This window comes from Cryptomeria japonica, chromosome 3 (genome assembly GCF_030272615.1).
Source record: "Cryptomeria japonica chromosome 3, Sugi_1.0, whole genome shotgun sequence".
Classification (NCBI taxonomy): Eukaryota; Viridiplantae; Streptophyta; class Pinopsida; order Cupressales; family Cupressaceae; genus Cryptomeria; species Cryptomeria japonica.
This window is the reverse complement of record NC_081407.1, coordinates 867380579-867401173: the sequence shown is the minus strand read 5'-3', so window position 1 is coordinate 867401173 and position 20595 is coordinate 867380579.

The following is a 20595-nucleotide window of genomic DNA, read 5'->3' as shown; positions in this document are numbered from 1 at the left end:
TTCTTCCTCATGGCGACTTTGTCTTTCTGATGCTTGTCTTAATTGGGCGAGATCAAAGTCAGAGGGGAGTTTGGCTCCTTCTTGAGCAAGTCGTAAAAAGTGAGCATCTGCATTGCTCCTTAGTATTTCATCGAATAATCTGTTAAAATGAGGGTTATGCTGAACCCTTTCGATTGTTGAAGGAGTGGGAGTACTTGGGTTTTCATCATTCCCATTTCCTCCAAGTGCTTCTTGAAATTCATTGAGGTTGTCCTCTTCTTCCTCAATTTCTATTTCTCGTTGCCTTGATCATGATCGGGTTTGAGCCATTTTGTTTGCAAGTTTTGTTTGAAGTTGATTGAAGATGATGATGAGTTGTTCGATGAAAGATGGATGATTAGTGGATTGTAGATCTCTAGCACTCTAAAGGTAAATGTAACCAGAATTCTTTCTTTGAATTGCTTGTTTGTTTTGATGAGTTTGGATGTGATAAGGTGTAGAGAAATCTGAGATGTGTTACAGATTTTGACTACCTAGTAATGAGAGGATTCACTCATGAACTAGTTTTAACCTGCATAGATGTGTCTCTTAGGATGAGCTTATCCTAGATGTAGAAACAATCTAAAAAGTGATGTGATGTGTTTTGATTTCAAGCAATATCTAAAAAGGGATCTTGGGACAAGAACCTCTGAATGTTTTGAGAGTTTTGGGATGAATTGATGATGGAATGATAATGTATGAGTAAGATGATGGATGTTTTGTTTTTAACTTCAATAAAAACTTTGTGTCACAAATGGGACAAACTCTTCTTCTTCCCTTTCAGGGGTTGGTGGCACTTCTCGAGCTGTGTTGTAGGTGATACAGATGTTTGGGAAGAAATTGGGATTAATCTTTCCTCCTTGATTTTTGTGATAACTCAGAGCTCTATATTGCATAAAAGCTCTGCGGTTCAATGATTCTGAATCAAACTCATTTGTTTTACCTTGAAGGTATAGACGCATGCGATGTAGAAAGACTCTATGTGAGACAAAGATTTGTCTATTGAGATAGAAGAATTTCCTCCTTTTGATTAAAGCCTTTGAGCTTAGTGGTCTCCTTTTCAAGGTGATATTCTGATGACACTTCTTCTTTTGCAAGACGTGAAGAATGGTCATAAAATGTGATTCTTTGTTTGTTTGTACCTTGTTTTTGATGTTTTTGGTTGTGCTGACAGATGTTGGATGAATACTTTGTTTTTGGGGTTGATTTTCTGATTTTTCTTTGACAAGAAAACAAAGCAAGCACACAAACACAAGATTGTAGCCTCAAAGGCACAAATGAGTATGGGTCTAGATCAACCCAATCCTTGGACTTATTTTTGACCCTTCCTTTAGATTTATTTTAAGGTGTAATTCCAAAGCCTGAAGTCGGCTCAATTTGCACTAGGTCTGTAAAATGAACACACTTCAAACACTCTTTATCCCTAAGGTCAAATGGCCAGTTGTGATAAATTTAGCCCACATCTTGATATTTCTTCGACTTTGGTACTACATACCTTATGAATCCCGCCGTGGCAGGTAAGGATGTGATATACTAAGTCTTGCATGAGCATAACAAATAGATGATCCCTATGATGGGGGAGTCACCACTTTTATCAAGCCACAAGTGACTTTTCAAAAAGCTATGTTTCTACTCAAGGAAATATGTATGGTGAGTATCTTGGGAGCAAAACCATCTATGCTCTTGCACTAAATTATACCTCAAATATCCTCAATCAATAGAACAGGTGGGCTACTACTTAAAGGTGTTTAGTCATGTTCGATGGCTTTGGACATAAGTTCATTCTGCAGTGACTCACTTAAGAGCCTTGTAACTGGTGGTGGGGCCCATTTGTCCTTTCGGCCAGTTACACTGTAGGAACAGCTATACCCAAGGCTACAGCTTTCGCTCTCACCTGATTTCTATAGCGGCTCGAAGGATTTACCGCTCGAGGTCGTTCCCAAGAGTATCGATCCCTTGGCAGGCCTCTCTTAAAAAGATAAAATTTTGAGTGTTACTAACACTTTTCTCTTGCACCTAGGACCACGAAAGCCAAGGGAGAGGATAGTGTGTGTTAGAAGTAGGTCCACTCGACTGACTTTTGTGCACAAGCGTGCCAAACACGAAATTCACTTGTTCTTTTTAATCCAACATTTGCAAAGATGATTTAACTATTTGGAGATGTTGCTCCAACAGTCATGGTGTTCGTTTTAACTTCAAAGGCAATGGGTTTTGTAATCTAGAATTTGAAATCCTAGTCAACTTAATGGAAAACATGTTTGCCTGAAGTAAAAATCGCTTGCAAAAATCAAAACAAGTGGATTGTGTATTTTATTTGCACCAAAATTTGAAGTGTGGATTGTAAATTTTAGGTCCCAATTGATGCAAGGAAATCAAATTTGTGTTGTTGATTTTAAGCACCAAAAATAAAGATGAGTCCTAACTAGAAAACAATGAAACTTCTCTTTTTTTTGTTTTGTAGTTTTAAGTTCTTTTTAAGCACTAAATGACAAATTTGTGATATTTATGGTGAGTTGTTAACCTATATCAACAAAAACAAATTAGTAAAAATCGGTGTTCAAGGGGGGCTTCCACAAGCCTAAGATACTCAATTTTTCGGTTACAAATTTTACAAATCCTGATTCTGAAATGCCCTGAAATTTGACTAAGTCTGAAATTTGGAGGATCTTCCAAAAACTAGATTTTGCATTACAACTCCTAGAGGTCTGAAACCCCTCTCAAACATCCTGAAAGTATATATGGAATATAACTTAAAGTATAAGAAAGAGAAAAGAGAAGAGGAAATGTCACTTATAAATGTTATATTCCATATATATTCTGCCTCTCACAAACCTAAGAAAAATAATTTTATCAATTACAAGGCCTTTTTTTACAACGTTCTGTTACAATAGCGCTAGTCTGTGTTTTTGCAGAAGCGCTGATTCATACAATAGCGCTAGTCTGCGTGAACAGAAGCGCTAATTTAAACGGTAGCGCTGAAAGAAGAGAAAAATCCGAGAAGACAAAAGCGCTAGAAGTGTGTCAATAGTGCTGAAACTGTGACAATAGCGCTAGAATGTTTCCAATAGCACTGAAACATTTTCAATAGCGCTACTTTATGGTCAATAGCGCTAAAAAAAAAATTTCAATAGCGCTAAAACGCGTTCAATAGCGCCGAAGCGCGACCTGTGTGGCAATTTCAACAAGCAAAATGTTAATTTCAAAAACAATGATCAGAAGGTTGCGTGTTCGATTCACGTCGGGTTCACCAAATGACGCCCTCCTAAATGGCACAATATTAGCTTAAGATCAAAGAACACAAAACACACAAGATGTTAGAGTTAGTCAATCAAAAACTAAAACATGAAGGCATTCCAAAAGAGACACTAAAAGAGACATGCTAAATATATCTAATAAATAGAACAAATGATCATGAGACATCTCCAACTGCCTCTTAGCATGACCTTAGCTTCTTTCTCCCTTGTTCCTCTCCTCTCCAAGTTCCAAAATGACGCCCTCCTAAATGGCACAATATTAGCTTAAGATCAAAGAACACAAAACACACAAGATGTTAGAGTTAGTCAATCAAAAACTAAAACATGAAGGCATTCCAAAAGAGACACTAAAAGAGACATGCTAAATATATCTAATAAATAGAACAAATGATCATGAGACATCTCCAACTGCCTCTTAGCATGACCTTAGCTTCTTTCTCCCTTGTTCCTCTCCTCTCCAAGTTCCAAAATAGTGTAGCTCTCAGCAGCTTTTTGCACTATGGATGCTTATGGAGGATTGAGATTGTAGAATAGCTCCAAACATGAAATGAAAAAGCTATTTTATGCTAAAATGATATATTTTAACCAAAAAGACAAGATTTAGATTGTTTATGCTAAAATGCTCTCTAAAATGGCTATAGTCTAAATGCTTACAAGTTTTTAGGATCTGGATTATGAAGGAATGGGCTCTATTTATAGGAAAAATGGAGCAATGGATGGCCAGGATTGAAAGGTTTAATCAAGGGTCAAGCTTGAAAGTTGGGGATCCATGTGCACAATTGGCACCAATAAAATAATGACAAGTGTCAACATAGGATTGGGTTGAGAGAAGAGGTTGGAGGCATTAAAGGCCTGAGAAGACCTCATGGTTATCTAAAGACTAAGGGTCAAGCCTAAGTTAGGATTATCCACTGGATTAGGAGTTAATCCAAGGATAAACCTTTGTGCAAATGATTAAGAGATAATCATGGTCAAAGCATTAATGACCTGATGAGACCCTTGGGTTGGGTAGAGGTTGAGTCAAAACAAATGTTTTAACCATGTGGGAGGGTTTGGGTTAACCATTAATGGTTTTTGAAGACTTTGTGGATTAAGTGGTTGAAGGTTGGAAGCTTTCAAAGGTTATCCAAGACTTTTAGGCTTTTAGTGGTTGAAGGTTGAAAGTCTTTAATGGTTATCAAAGACTTTTAGGCTTTGAGAAGTGACTCCATTTTGCTTAGGAATGTGACAATAATTAGGGGATGGATTAAGTTAATTAGGAAGGGGTTAGAAGAATCTAGAAGGGGATTAGATTTTGCAAGTGGATTTGGTGGGTGAGGGAAAATAGGATTTTATTGAAATAAAAATTCATTTATTTCAAAATGTGTGCAAGTTGCATTTGTAGGAAAATGCAAGTGGGGGGGGATAATGATTTAAATAAATGTTTTATTTAATTTATTTAAAAGAGGAAAAGGGCATTTAATTAAATAAATTGATTTTATTTATTTAATTGAATGGAATTTGATTTAATGAATTAATTAAAATAAATTGAATAATTTATTTAATTAATAGAAGAATGTTTGGGGATGAATTAATTAAATATTTATTTAATTAACTGATGGCTAGTAGATTTTTAATCAAATAAATAGCAAATATTCATTTAATTAAAATGGACAGATTTATGTGACTACATTTCTTACTGTAATGCCAACAGAAAACTCTAGTTATTAGAAGGGATAATTGATGATGTTGAAAAAGACACTCATCTTCATATGACGACTGTTTTACATACTCATGAAGTGCATCAAGCCAACAAGAAGGCTAAGCAAGAACTGGAAATATCAAAACCAGATGAAGTATATGACAGTGAAGGGGAACCAGTCACTAAACAAATGGAACCCATTAACGTTGACTCCTTAGATGGTGAAAAAGTTACTCAGGGTACACCATCAAAAGGAATAGGACAAGAGAAGCAAGCAACAAGAAGCAGAAAAGGAGAAAAAGAGGAAAGAGGAAGAGGATAAGAGAAAAGAAGAGGAAAAGAGGAAAGAAGAAGAGGATAAGAGAAAAGAGGAGGAAAAGGGGAAAGAGGAAGAGGATAAAAGAAAAGAGGAGAAAAAGAGGAAAGAGGAAGAGGATAAGAGAAAAGAGGAGGAAAAGAGGAAAGAGGAAGAGGATAAGAGAAAAGAAGAGGAGAAGAAGAGAGGAGAAGAGGAAAATAAGAAACAAGAGGAAGAGAAGAAGAAGAAGAAGGAAGAGGAAAAGAAAGAAGAGGAGAAGCGGAAACAGGAAGAGAAGAAATAGGAAGAGGAGAAGAGGAAGAAGGAAGAGGAGAAGAAGAAGGATGAAGAAGATATGAAGCAAAAAGATGAAAAGAAGAGACAAGAAGAAGAGAAAAGAAAGAAAGAAGAAGAGGAGTAGAGGAAGGCTCAAGAAGATAAGAAAAAAGCCAAGGACAAGGAAGCAGCAGTAAAGAGCACACAGGTGGAGACCCCAATGGCAACCAGTAGTCAGGCTACACTGGGTGACATTACTAGTCCTATTGACCTCCAGTCCACAAATGAATCAAAGTTGCTCAAGAGCATTAAGGTTGCTCAAGAACGCCTAGAAGTGATAAGGAGGAAAAAGGAGCAAGATGTGATCCAAGCTGTGGTGGACACTCTTACCGGTTTGATACCTAGTACAAACCTTCCCAGTACCGATTCCTCACTTGCACAATTGAAGCTCCTATGCACAGTTGTAGAAGACTAGGTGCAAAGCCTGGAAGAGGTTGCAGAAGCAAATGCCAAGAAGGAACATCAAAAGGCTCTGGACACTGCCTTGGTGAGAAAGTTAACATAGCTCTGATCTGATCTTCAAAAGGCACGGAAGGACATTAGAGATGCAATGGATGAGGTAAATCTACTACTCAGCAAGATTTGTCAACCTCATTTATTTTGTGATGATGTGCTCACGCAAAAGGACAAACTACAAACTGATATGCAGTCAGTTATTAGCACCTTCAAAATGCCATATGACTCCTTCTCCACATATGGACAAACTGCTCACTGGCTTCAACTTCAGTCTACAAGACTAGAGGCAGAGATAAGCAACTGGACACGTAATTTGTAGGAACTTCAACTGGTCCTATTGCCAAGACTGCAAATTCTCCAGAAATGATACCTCAATCTAGATTCCCTAACGGTTACTCAAGAGATGAGTACCATGGATGCCATGGAGGAGCAGGTTTATCAGATGCAAATGGAGCATGAGGTTGCTACCTCATTGATTGAATCATGGTCTTTATCCATGAAGACATTTATGTAGGACTTTAAATCAGTTTTTGACAAGTTTCACTCTTTATTGTCATAAACTCTTTAAATCAGTTATTAATGCTAAAGGAACAGGGGTTATTCAGCTATACTTTGTCATTGTTGGCAAAGGGGGAGAAGTATACTGGTATTTAAATTTTGATGCATACTATGTATACTTTCATGTTATTTCTATTAAGGAGTAGTATACATTGTATTTTCTGCAAAAGGGATAGTGTATATGCTTAGGGGGAGTAATTTGGATTATGGCATATTTTTGTTGTAAAACACTTAGATGTCAAAATTTTCCTTAAGTGTTGCCATCAATGCCAAAGGGGGATATTGTTGGCATTTTTGATGATTATGTTGTAATTGTCATTGATGGTCACACACTTTCTATGAGATCACTTTTTGGATGTATGAATTATATTCAACCGGTAATTGATTCCAAGCCGGTATCATATGTTAGTCTTTAGACTCTTGGTGTTTTGCAGAAAGTGTTTACCGATCTCAAGCGGTATGAAGACCTCAAGCAGTTTGAGGATCTCAAGCGGTATGAAGGAACGAAGCAGCATAGCTCATATTTCCCAGTCTTCATTTTGTCAAACCGGCAACCGGTATTTTGCTTAAACCGGTATTTTGTTTGAACTGGTAATACTCTATGATGAGTTACCAACCATCATTTTGTGATGAGTTACCATCCACCGATTGTTTGGCGGTGCATTTGTGTCGTGTTACCAAAAGTGTCCAGATGCATTGAACCTAGGAAATTGTATTGTAATCCTATTGGACCGACATGAAATCAGATTCCTTTATAAGGACATTATGTCTAGGGTTTTAGGGTGTTGCTAGGGTTTAAGGTGGTTGATGAGTTTTTGTAAGTGTGATTATAGAAGAGAAGTTCAGGTCTGTGAGAGAAGATAGAGTGTGAATGTGTTGAAGACTGAAGTAATGTTGGAATGCATTAAGAACGAGCTATCAAGGATCTAACCAAGCAATTTGTGCAATTTGCTAGATCACTCACTTGTTGATTACTCACATCTTTAACAAGTTAGAAACCCTTAACCGGGTAGGCCCAAAAAAGCCTTTGTAAATCCTCTAACAAGGTGGTTCACATCTATGGATCTAAAATCCTCTAGCAAGGTAGTCTTTAATCAGACTTATCTCCTAATAGAGATTGAGTTTCCTAACAAGATTTGTTCTGGTAAAGAACATTGTATGGCCTTAACCGGTCTGGTTCCTATTCTGCAGATAGTTACTTGTGAGTTTCATCTCACCATGTTTTTTCCCATTTGGGTTTCCACGTCAAAATATCTTGTGTTATGGCGATTGTGCTTCTATGGGTGAATGCATTATTTGCTATTTGGTTTGCATGTGTGCTAACTAGTTTGTTTGCTAAACTATTTTACTAGTTTACTGCTAGACTAGTAAAGTGTTTAAGTACAGTAATTCCAAGCATACTAATTCACCCCCCCCCCTCTTAGTATTCATCGTGATCAAATTTGATGCTGAGTTTTTGGGATATTACTTGGGATGGTCTTGTGTATCTTCATTTTAGTTGGATCATGATTTGTTTCTCTGCAAAATAGCTTTCTTCGTGACAGTTGTTGATTGGTTGTGTTCTTGAACTTTCAGACATTGACCGATGAAGATTTGAAAAGTGGTGTTGTTGTAGTTGTTCTAGATGATTCTAACATTCTTACTGGTGTTTCTTAGTCATGTCCTATTTTTTTTGGTGATCTGCATCTATTGTTGTGCGATTTTTTGGTGGTTTCTATCAACTGGTGATGATTTGCGTGTTATGTGGTATTTCTTGTGGTGTAGCATGTTGCAATTGATCTTGACATGATTTCCAATGTTGCGAGTTTGGGGATTTGATTTAGGACCATGTTATGCTATGTAAACTATTATATTGGTCTGGTGATTGATATTTGTATCATGTGATGTAATTTTGTAATTGAGGGTTGAGGGTTTAGATGACCTTGTTATCAAGGTTGATTAATTGTATATATAGGTGATATAGTCATGTAGTTTGGATGTTGATGTTGTGTCTGCATTATCAGAGAGAGGTTTGTGTGCCAACAAGTGATTTATCTTTTAGTGTTGATTTTGTAGTGAGATTGGTTTTGGAAGGCAGACATATGTGCTTAACTGGAACTGTAATCAGGCATTTGGAGATGCTATTTAGCTCATTTCTTTTGGATTGTAGTTTGAATCTTATTGTAAGTTAGTGAGGCTTCCTTGAGGGTTATAGCCTTTCGAGCCATTATATTTGAGTAGTGAGATCTAGGCAGTGTGCCAAAATGCATGTTGATTCCTCATTATAACATTTTTTATATACTATTGCAGAGTATCATCTTACTGTGGGTAGTTTCCCGCCATGGTTTTTCCCTTAACCAAATTTTCCACATCAAAATATTGGTGTTATGTGTTGTGATGTAAATTTTCTTACCTATCTTATTGTTGTAGTTTATCAAATCTTTGTTTTGTGGTTAAGTTTGTTATTTCGATGAAGACTAAACCCCTCCCACCACTTAGTCTTCCCTCTTGGTTGCTGCTAACAACGACAACTATACTTGTAGCATAATCTCTCCCTTTGGCATTGATGGCAACACTGAGAAAAATGAACTGTACACTCAAGACTGCAAAACTTCAAAACTCTAAACTCTCCAAGAATCTACAAGCTCCTCTTGATAATTTGCACCAATTTTCACTCCACTCTCTCCCCCTTTGATAGTAATGCCAAAGATAAGAATCCGCCAAAATCTATATATAGGGATATGTACAGTTGCTTACAAAAGCATGAAAATATCTGCAAAAATTGTCCTAAGGGAGAGCAAGTGATTATCCCATGCCTTCGTCAAACTCTCCAAAATACTAATCATCCCACTGAAAAGATAAGTGTACATTTATGCTCCTCTTCTATATGTCGAAACACTCTTGTTTAGAGAATCTTTAGCATCTTGCATGCTACTCATTAGAGAATCTATTTGGGGAGTGATAAGACTCCTTACTTCTTCTACTCTACCCAAAATTTTGTCCTTCTCTTGATTTCAACTCTTAATCTTATCCAATATACTCAAAACTTACGGTTCAAAACTACTAGTCGGGACTGACTGGGGTGCATATGACTGAGATATTATAGCAAGTCGGCCTTCACATTCTCTTATTTTCTTGTCAATGTCTGTAGTAAACTTAGGAAAAATCAGGCATGACCTGTATATATGACCACCCTCATCTTGTGCATCTTGAATACCCTTCATAGCAGTTATTAAACTTACACTATTATCCTCAATCATCTTCAAAAATATTTTCAATCTCATGGAATTAAATTAATTCAAAACTCTAACATTTAGTGCCTTCTCCAAAGACACAAAATGAGATTCTACTGCATTCAGCATACTTTTAAGCTTACCGGATGGATTATCAGCTATGTCTGGTTTGAAAGATCGTAAAATTTTCTCTAATACATCTCCAGCCAATTATATTAATTCTTTGTTTACGATATGGAACTTAAGTAAATCCTCATTGGCTTTAGCCTATGCAAGAGTTGCTAGATTCAATGCTTGAATCTAAGATAAAGAAATCAGATCAATAGGCCCTTGGGAAAAATCATTTGAATTAGTAGCAATATGTTTTCCTTTATCAACTACAGTGTCTCTTGCCACTATCACTAGAGCTTGATCATCCTTCTACTCTCCTTTCTCCTTTTCTACTACATTTGCACTCGTATCTTTTCCACCCTTCTTACCATCATTTGTCTCCTCATATGCCTTTTTTGAAGCAACTTCTATTACTGAAGGATCCTTTTCATCTTCACCGAAGGTATCAACATTAGTATGCACACTAATCTGATTTTTCGGAATGGCGTTCTCAAAATATTGATCTTTCTACTTATCAGGAATAGTTGCATGCACTTCTAGAACAAAGGTGTCATGTGATTTCTCTCCCGATTGAGTGTCATCATGTACCAGATTCACATCATATCTATGATCTATCAAAAATTGTCTCAAAATTACTTCTCTCTCTTTGGTCACCTCATCTATTTTCTCGAGCATAAGTTTATTGACTCTCTTCTTTCTTTAGAATCTCTCCTTTGCAAGATTTAACAAACTAACAACTTCAGTTTTAGAAATGAAAGAGGATAAATTCACTACTACATATTCATTTATTTTTGCATCCTCTAAACTGGTTGTATGCTGCATCCAAAATGTCATATAGGCTTTTGGGTATCATGGATGATAATTATATTAATGCTTTATGTTTCTTATGCTTGATAATTAGACTAAAAGGACAAATCACAAAAATCCTTAACTAATCAAGCTGATTTTAAACACAAAGAAATGGAATAAATGAAAGAAGTGGAAGAATTAAACTAATTAAACTCCCTATTCTCCATTTGTGCTTCCATTTTTCTTCTCCATTATTGTTGGTGTAGGTGGCTCTCAGGTATTGCACTTGATTTCCTGCATAAGATGGACAACAATTTTGAAGACTATGATTCTAGAGTGAATTGAGAAAAGAGGTTGAATTTATAGATTTTCAACAAATAAGGGGTGAGGATTTGAGCTCAAGTGTTGATTGATAGATAACTAAAATTGATTGATCTATTAACTCATTAGACTGGGGAGTCAACAGAATTGATTGGAGGGTGAACTCAATAGATTGGAGAGTGAGCTGAATAGATTGGCTAGTGAACTGAATAGACTAGCTAGTGAACTGAATAGAGTAGTCAGTTGAATAAATTGATTAATTAGAAGACTGGCTTGATTGAGGAGATTACTTATTAGATGGGTTAGAAGATTAAAATGATTGATTAGTCATAAAAAGCTAATTTTGAGTGAAAATGGGAGATTGAGGAGTTAATTGAGTTAACTGATTAGATAACTGATTTGATCAATCAGTTCTGATTTTAGCATGTATTGTAGGATTTTGAAATTGAATTTCATTTTCATTTTCATTTTCAATTTGAATTTGAATTTGGACTTTCAAATGCTGAAATGCACATGAAATTAACTAAAATTCCAATTTGGTGAAATGTTAATTTGGAAGAAATGAAATTAATTGGAATTAAGTGAAATTCAAATTTGGGAAAAATGAAATGAAATTAGATGAAATTAATTGGAATTAGAATTTGGGAGATTGAAGGAATAAGTTAATTTATTTAAATAATTTAAATGAAATTATTTAAACATTAGAAATGTGATAATTAAATAATAAAGACAATGTCGAAACGACGTTGTTTCAAAGAAAACAAAAAATTTATGCCCCAGTATGCTCCGGTGATACTTAGGGTATAATGCCCCCTCGAGAGATTGTTTGTGCATTGAAGGCATGAATGATCTCTCGAAAGAAGAAGGATGTTAGATGAGAGATGGAAGAATGGTTAACTTGGTGACATGAATGAGTTGGATTAGAGGAAAGAAATGGTTAGAATGATTTGTAGATTGGTTGAATGATAAGATTGATGGGATTGATAAGATAAAGATAAAGTCTGGTTTCAAGAAGGACACATCTTGTATAAGACAAAAATGATCAAAACATCTAGTTTCAAAAAGGATACAACCTGTATAAGACAAATGATAGATCAAGATTGGATGAATGATAAAATATGATGAAGGTGAGGAAAAATTTATTGATAGATAGAAATGTTGAAATGATAGATGAAAAGATTGAAATTAAGTGATGAGAGAGATGTTATTAAATGAAATGAATTATTGGAAAGAATTAAAAAGGTTGATTCAAGAAAAAAATGTTTGATGATAGAATGATCTGAAGAGACAATCAACATGATGAAATCAGAAAAATGAAATGATATGATTGATGATGAATAGTCTTCTTGTCTTTATTCATAGTGCAATACATTATCATCATTGAGCCTTATTATGTAACAATGAAGCTTAGTACACCAGGGTATAAAGAACTAAGATGTATAGATATCTCATTGCAAAGAAACAAACACGTACCAAACAAGGAGTGAACCCTCCATTCTAGGAATTACGCTAGGGCTCGAGGTATGTGTAGCATTCACAAGATGGATGCTCCTATCATAGACACCCATAGAGAAATTTCTCCAGAACTTCATTGGTTCAAACTATAAACAAAAACAAAGAAAAAGGATCATGCTCATCACAGCTCCTCTAGTCACTTTTTTGGACATCCTTGAGTAGCTAAAAGAAACGATCTTCGCTAATTTGATAAAAGAGTCAACCAAAATGGACAAAACTCAACAATTGGACTGACTGTGTCTTTTCTCTGATATTTTTGATGTGATTTTGATAATGCTTGGTTTCAAAAGTTTTGGACCTCGTTTAAGACTGACTTGTCTAGTTTCGAGTGTACCGATTCTGTTTAAGACAATATAATGATCACGTTGATATGGATAGCTGATACAATAGATTAGACAATTGATCGGCTTGATTGCAGATGTTTTGACAAGATAGTTGTATCCTTTGTTTAACTCCATGCGAAGTGTTTACTGGATATCTGCTAGGGTGTTTGATTCTTGCAAGACAATTTATTGTAAGCTTTCAATTGATTTTTTCAATGTTTATGTATTTTGTGGATTGATATTTTGATTTATTTTTTTTGTTTTTGCCCCTTTCTAGAAACTGTGGTGGATTTTAGCAATTGCAACGGATTTTGATAGCAATTACCGATAAATATTCTCAATTGTGTGGGATTTTAACATCAATTGCGGATAAATATTAGCAATTGTGGATTTCCATTTTTTGGGGCTTGATTTTTCAATGTTTTTGTATTTTTGATGTTTTTGGATGTTTTTGGTATTGATGAAACATGACCTGCCATTAATTAATAAAATTAAGACTAACTTGGAAAAAATCCAACAATCATACTAATTGATGTCATTGTTTTAATTTGTGTGATCATTGATAGGAATGACTGGTTTCAAAGAGTGAGTACCCAGTATAAGACCGATCTGTCTGGTTTCAAGTATACCCTTCCTTGTATAAGACATGTTGATGTTTGATAAAGTTTGATCGATAGATTTGTTAGATAGTTCAAATAACTAGAAGACAACTGAGAAGGGGGGGTGAATCAGTTGTCACCAGATTACCAGAACCTTAAGCAATTAAAACTTTAATATTGAAACACATAAGATCAATACCAGAATGCATAAACCAATTACCGAAATAGCAAATATACCAATTAAGAACAAGCAACAATTAGAGAATAAATACCATCCACATGACACCAATATTTGTACATGGAAAACCCGGTAAAGGGAAAAACTACGGTGGGAAGCCTACCCACAGTGAGATAATACTTTTGCAGTAAGTATGTGATTACAAATTGAGGGGCCTACACCTGCAGGATGGTCAACAACCTAGAGCACACTACTCATTAAAAAAGGAGTCTCACTGACTACATAAAATCTAGACTACAATTTGGAAGGAAAAATGAACTGCAATGATAGCATCTCCTATGCCTGAATACAGTTTTGGTTAATCTCAATACCAGAGGACTTAATCCTCTTACGTTACCCAACTCGATCATCAATAATCGACCCAATCCTTTGCATGAATAATTATTACATTATTCACTCATATACCATCCCATCCTTATCCCTTATATATGATCTACAATGAGATCTTACATCATACATATACAAACCCTTGACCATAAACAATAAGGTCGACCACTAGACAATAAAGAAATTACATAATTACAAAACATGTTGGCCTGAGACCAAACAAATAATATCCAACCCATAAGACATCCTGGAAACACATCGAGAAGTCCCAACAACATGTTACATTAAGTCGGTCCATAACCTAGATAGACCCAGACCTAATTAGGTCCACACACACTAAAGCAATGATCCCAATCAACCAAGTCTCAAACACGACCACCATCAGCATCCTAAATCTCTACTAGAAGCCACACCAACACCACTTATGCATAACATAAAAGATATTCAACAAAGCTCTATTGGTGAAACCCTCACCGAATCAACAAACCAAGCTTACCAGCATATAAGATAGCATTCGATCACCAAATCAAAACCAACTGACTGAACATGAATCTGAGTAGCATGAATAGCATATCTAAGCTAAAGCATACCAGAGTATACTGGATCATCATGATCTAATCTAACCAGAAACCAAACAACCTATCGGGACCAAAAGGATATCGGTAAAGCAACCAAAACAGCTAGTGTTGACATCAATGAAAAAACATCGATGCAACGCATAATCAATTCCTCCAAATAGCCAACAAGATTGACTAACAAGACATGTGGTCAGTTTGATTGTAGACTTTGAGAGTTTGTCTGTTATTGATTTAATTTGATGGATAGCCCATGCTTTCTTGCTTTGATTTTTTATTTTTTATTTTTTGGTTTTAATGTTTTTTATTTTTAATGGCTTTTTTCAAGACATATTGAGATTTTTTGGATTTTTTCAGGACATTATCTGATTTTTAGAATTTTCTGAGGACGTTATCTGATTTTTAGAATTTTTTCAGTTATGCCTCCAAGTATGCAAACCTATACATTATGATGATCTAGGCAATGCACATGGAGACAATGAATTTTTTATATGAGTTATGCTAATGCAAGATGCATGATGACGATGCAGTTCTTGTTCAAACAAGGATGGATGTGTGTACCCTTCACTCTGAAATGCACTGATTGAATTGAAGGTGTGAAACATTTTAGAGATAGGAGTTCAATCCGTTCTCAGAAGATTTTTAGACCATCCATCCTAGCACACTGTGTAACCAAGATTTATGAATGGAGGCGTGAAAAACTTCTCCATCAATTCTTAAAACTTTGATCGTGTTTTGCCAATGTGTATGCATTTGAGTTCATTCCAACTCTTATAACCATCAAAGACCATTGGAATCCTATGTGACTAGCTACGTAGGTTATTTTGACTTCAAAAGCAACCTGGATAGAGCCTCACTGCTAGCAAGTTTTTAGGGCTCTAACGAGGTTATGCACTGTAATCTCTCAAATATTGCTCCATTACTAGTAGGCCTCCATAGCCCTGATGGAGGTACTTGCATCTTCCCATAGTCAATATTTTATTGTCACACTTGTATGCATGATATTTCAGTAATATATCATTGTTTATTTTGCCTTGAGATGGATATGGGCGTAGTATATTTCTTTTCTTTTCTTTCCTTTACTTGTAAGTAATGAAACCTACTTGGGTATGATAATTATAGTGGTGTTGAAGCGGATTATTGGATTTTTTACTAGCCACGTGACCAACTAGGTATCTGTAATGACTTAGAGGTTTTGATTAATGTGTGAGATATAGTAATTGATAGATTTTGGGTAAAAAGACTTGAGAGTGAAAATTCTACCCAACCAAGGATAAATCTTAGTCACAAGGTGATGTTGAAGATGAATGACTAAAGGCCTCCTAAAGACTTCATGAACAAGTATCGAGGAAATGAGACAACCTTCGTTCCTTTAGTGTAGATAGGTGAATGACTCAGATAATCATCATGTTTTTATTGATACAACTATATGAGAAATCAATAATGGTATGCATCTAGATTTTGTGCAATGGTGATATGCAAGCAACTATGATGTACTATGAAATGTAGTAAAGAAATATGCAAATGCAGTACTGAAAATTGAAATGAACCCACCCTTAGATGTAATATCTTTTTAGGTGCATGTTGTTATTGAGTTGGTATGAACTTTGTGTATATAATTCATTGGTCTTTGTTTGAAGTGTTGGATGAACCTGTCTTTTTCAATAGGATATTTAGCTGGGAGTCTTTCATGTACAGTTTCTTCTATAGACTCCTTATTTTCAAACAAATCCAATTGTGGTAGACCTTCTTGCCCCTAGTCTTTCAAGAGTGGGTGTATGAGGAAAATAGATTTTGGTTTCAAAGTTGTGACATAAGCGGGTGCTATGCCTATTTCTATTGATGCACTTGAAGAGTATGATGAAGTCAACTAGGTGTTGATCTCATTAACTGGTGTTATGCTTGTTTTTGTCACCACATTGGTATTTGATGATGGTGCACATACCATTGTTGATAAACTATTCTCTACAATATGATCGTGATTGGTAATTTCATTGATGATGGGTTCATGTACAACTTGTGTAGAGGCATTGGGATTATGAGGAAGACTAGGAGAAATGGTAGATTCATTTGAGAGGGAATCTTGTGATAGAAATGGAGGATTATGACATGGAAATGAAGGGAAAGAGTGATCTTGATAAGGATCCGGATAAATAATGGAATCTTGTTTAGGACATGAAGGTGTAGGGATACTTCGACCTTGACTTGGAAGGAGATTATTAGGATGGATGGAAGGGGTATCTTGATCTTTCTTAGGAGGTGGATATTGGATTGAACTTGAAAGAACATCTTTCTCTTGAGAAACAAAGGTGTTATTATGAGTGGAATAGAAAAGAATGAGGGGATCATCATAAGATTCTTGATAGGTAGATTTGTCATCAAAAATTGGGTAGGATGAAAAGACTTGTTATTGATCTTAATTTATTTCATGACTAATTTCTTCTAATTTTGGATTGTCCTCCTAACATGGAGGAGTTTGCATGGAATTTTTTTGGAAGGTTTCAATCTTTTGACTTGATGAGGAAGGATTTTGAATGAGAGCCTCTGAATCATGACTTGAATTAGATTGGATCTATGCTATGGATACCCCTTGGGAGATTGTGTTATTGGGTAGAGATGGTGTGGATTGGTCTTGTGTGATTTCAAGGGATGATGAAAGGTTGGATAGATATGGTTGGTTTGGATTTTGGTTGAAAGGGATTTGATTTTGGTTGAAAGGAGTATGATTTTGAGTGAAAGAGGTTTGATTTTGGTTGAATGAATTTTGATTTGGACTTTGGTTGAAAGGGGTTTGATTTTTGTTGAAAGAGGTTTCAATGTTGGGTTGGTGTGAATTTTGATTTGGACTTTGATTGAGTGGGATTTGATTTTGGTTGAAAGGGGTTTGATTTTGGTTAAAAGAGATTTGAATGTTTTCTGGTGTGAATTTTGATTTGGACTTTGATTGAATGGGGTTTGATTTTGGTTGAAAGGGGTTTGATTTTGGTTGAAAGAGGTACTTTGAATATTGGGTTGATATGATTGGTATGATAGATATGTTGGGTTGAAAGAAGGTTGTCATGACTCTAATGTTGGTTGAATTGAGGTAGGAATGATTTTGTTGAAGAATGAAGGTTGGCATGTTTGAATGGTCTCACAAGAAGAAGAAGGTTGGCCTGCTAATGATTCCCTCATGGTTATCACCTCCCTCATCATATTTTTCTAACCAGCCCCTATGGTTGCTAGGACTAGTCATGTCTCTCATTTATTGCTGCAAAGTACTGATTTGTTAAGCTAAAATTTCTATGGATGGTAATGGCATAGGAATGGTAGGGATGAATTGTTCACCTTCCCTACGAAGTGCATAATGCTAGTCCATGATGTTTTCTTGATTGGTTTGGACCTAGGATCACAACATGTAAGATGTTTTCTCCATTTCTATAATGTTGCAATGTTTGATTGATTTGTTGATCTTGACAAGCTTGTTTGTTGCGAGGTTTTGATCTTGTTGATATTGAAACTTGACTTTGTTGAGGGTTTTGATCTTGTTGATGTTGAAACTTGACTTTGTTGAGGGATTTGATCTTGTTGAACTTTGGTATTTGCAAAGACATAGTAGTGAGCAAAGAAAACAATCTAAAACAAAGAGAGCACTTGTTTGAAAGATTTTTTTAAACCCTTGTGAATGTTGAGATCTTTTTCAAGATCTCATTTTGTTTTCGATAGTATTTTGGTAATTCGATAGCACATCAAGAAGACTCTCCTAATGGTCAAAAGGTCACAAGTATTATCACAACCCACAGCTTAATACTCCGTCAGCTCAAACAGCCCTATCACACCCTAGGGCGCGCCCATTTTTTTGCCCTTTTCCAAGAATTAGACCAAAGAAGATTGCTCCTCAATTGGCCCATTATCCTGGGAGATATATGGTGATCGTCTTGGGGGAAGATTCTTCTCCACCCTTACACTGTGATAATCCAAGTGCCTAGTTATTGACTCAGTTAGGCTTCTAATTTCTAAGGTGTTTAGAAATGGTTTGATTCAAGTGGTCACAATCAGCAACATTTTACACTACGTCGAGGGAGGTCTCCTAGTCTGTAGAGGTTACGCTCTACAGATTTTAACGTACCGTATAGGCATTGAGGAAGGCATAACATCATTGTGACAGAATGTAACACTCATCACATATGATTTTTATCACATACACATTTATTTATAGTGTCTTGGATTACATGGCTTTAGTCATTGCCACTTTGGTTGTTCCCCTCTCACCGGCCTTAATAGTGCCCTAAGCGAAACTCAAGAGGGCAGGCCTTCTAAAGGATGTAAGTACAAAAATTTACTGAAAGCATAAAAGAAGAGAGTATGGTTTTCTGATCACCCATTGAAGGGGAGAGCATGAGAAATTGTGAATTGATGTATGAGAAATTGCATGTTGGCATTATGTGAACCAGTATGAGGACATAATGACATTGTATGTTGTCATTGATTTCAATATGCTGAAGAGGTGAGAACTGGCATATGAGAGAACTAACATAACATTGTGAACCAACATTTGTGCCAAAGTGAACCAGTGTGCGTGTTCAAGGTGTACCGGCATATGGTTATGGGAACTGGCACATGGAAGTGTTGTGTGACTACCGGTTGGTAGTCTCAACTTCAGGGTTTCTGGTTGAAGTGCTTCAAGCCTGTGTGGCTCAACCGGTGACATTGTGTGATGAGTTAGCATTGTAATGAAGAATAGATCATGTTTCCATGTCAGCCTTGTGCGTGTGAAGGATCTTGCATGAAGGAGATTGTTCCTATCTACCTCAGGAATGTGCAAAGTCTGTAAAACAGTGATAATGTGTGATGGGTTATCAAACGCCATGAAATCGGTGAAAATGGATGATGGAGAATGTCTTGATATTGGATCAAGACTATTGCAATTAATGGAGTGTTCTCAATGTTCAGGATTGAACCGTTTGAATTCCTTAACCTAACAGGTTTAGGGTTTAAGGTTTATGCTACCGACCTATCTATTTTCCTATAAGGTCGATGTTGTGTCTCTTTCTGAGGTTGTTGGCAAAAGTTGTGTGTGTGTATCCAAGAGAAGGGATACGTGATTCTTGCCAAACCAAAAGAAGAGAAGTGATACCTACAGAGTGTAAGTGCAGAAGGTGAAGAGGAGCTTAAGCGGATCTACATTGGCATTGAGTGTTGTTACTAGGTCATTGTAATACCTGTTTATCTCTAACCACCACAATAGTTGGAAAATCCCTTAACAGGGTAGCCTTAACCAGCTTGTTGTAAATCCTTTAACAGGGTAATTCAAAGCCATTGAGTTTGAAATCCTTTAGCTATTGAGTTCTTGAAATCCTCTAACAAGGTAACCTTTAACAGGGTTTAACCCTTAACCGAGTATTGTAGCCATCCCTTAATCAAGTGATCTTTAACAGGATCGGTTCCTAGCAGAACTTATTGTAATGTCTCTAACCAGACAAGGCTCCTAACAGAGTGGACTTCTAAAGAGTTCAAAAATAGCTTGTGGGTATTCATCCCCACCGTGGTTTTTCCTAGTTGGGTTTCCACATGAAAAATATGTGTGTCATGTGTGATGCTTTTATCTTGTGATGCTTTCCTATTGTCTGTCAAGCATATGATGGTTTTGTGTTTTTTGCCTGTCAATAAAACATGTTGAACTAGCTGTTATTATCTTCTGATGATAGATTACCTATTTATGCATAAGGGTGGAATGGTAGTGTAGTCTTGAGTTGAGTGAAAAGCTAAGTGAGTAACTGGTTAATGCTTGTCTCAGTCATTCTTAGCTTTATCGGTTGCACTTTGTTTCAAACCAGTGTCATTGCTTGCCAGTCATTTGAAGTGTCTGCTGTCAAACTGGTTTAGGAATGTATTTTTGTCTGTACTGATTCACCCCCCCCCCCTCTCAGTACTGGGTTAGTACTATCTATTCATTGTTGATTTATCAATTGGTATTAGAGCATCCTCCAAGTCCTCTGTGCTAT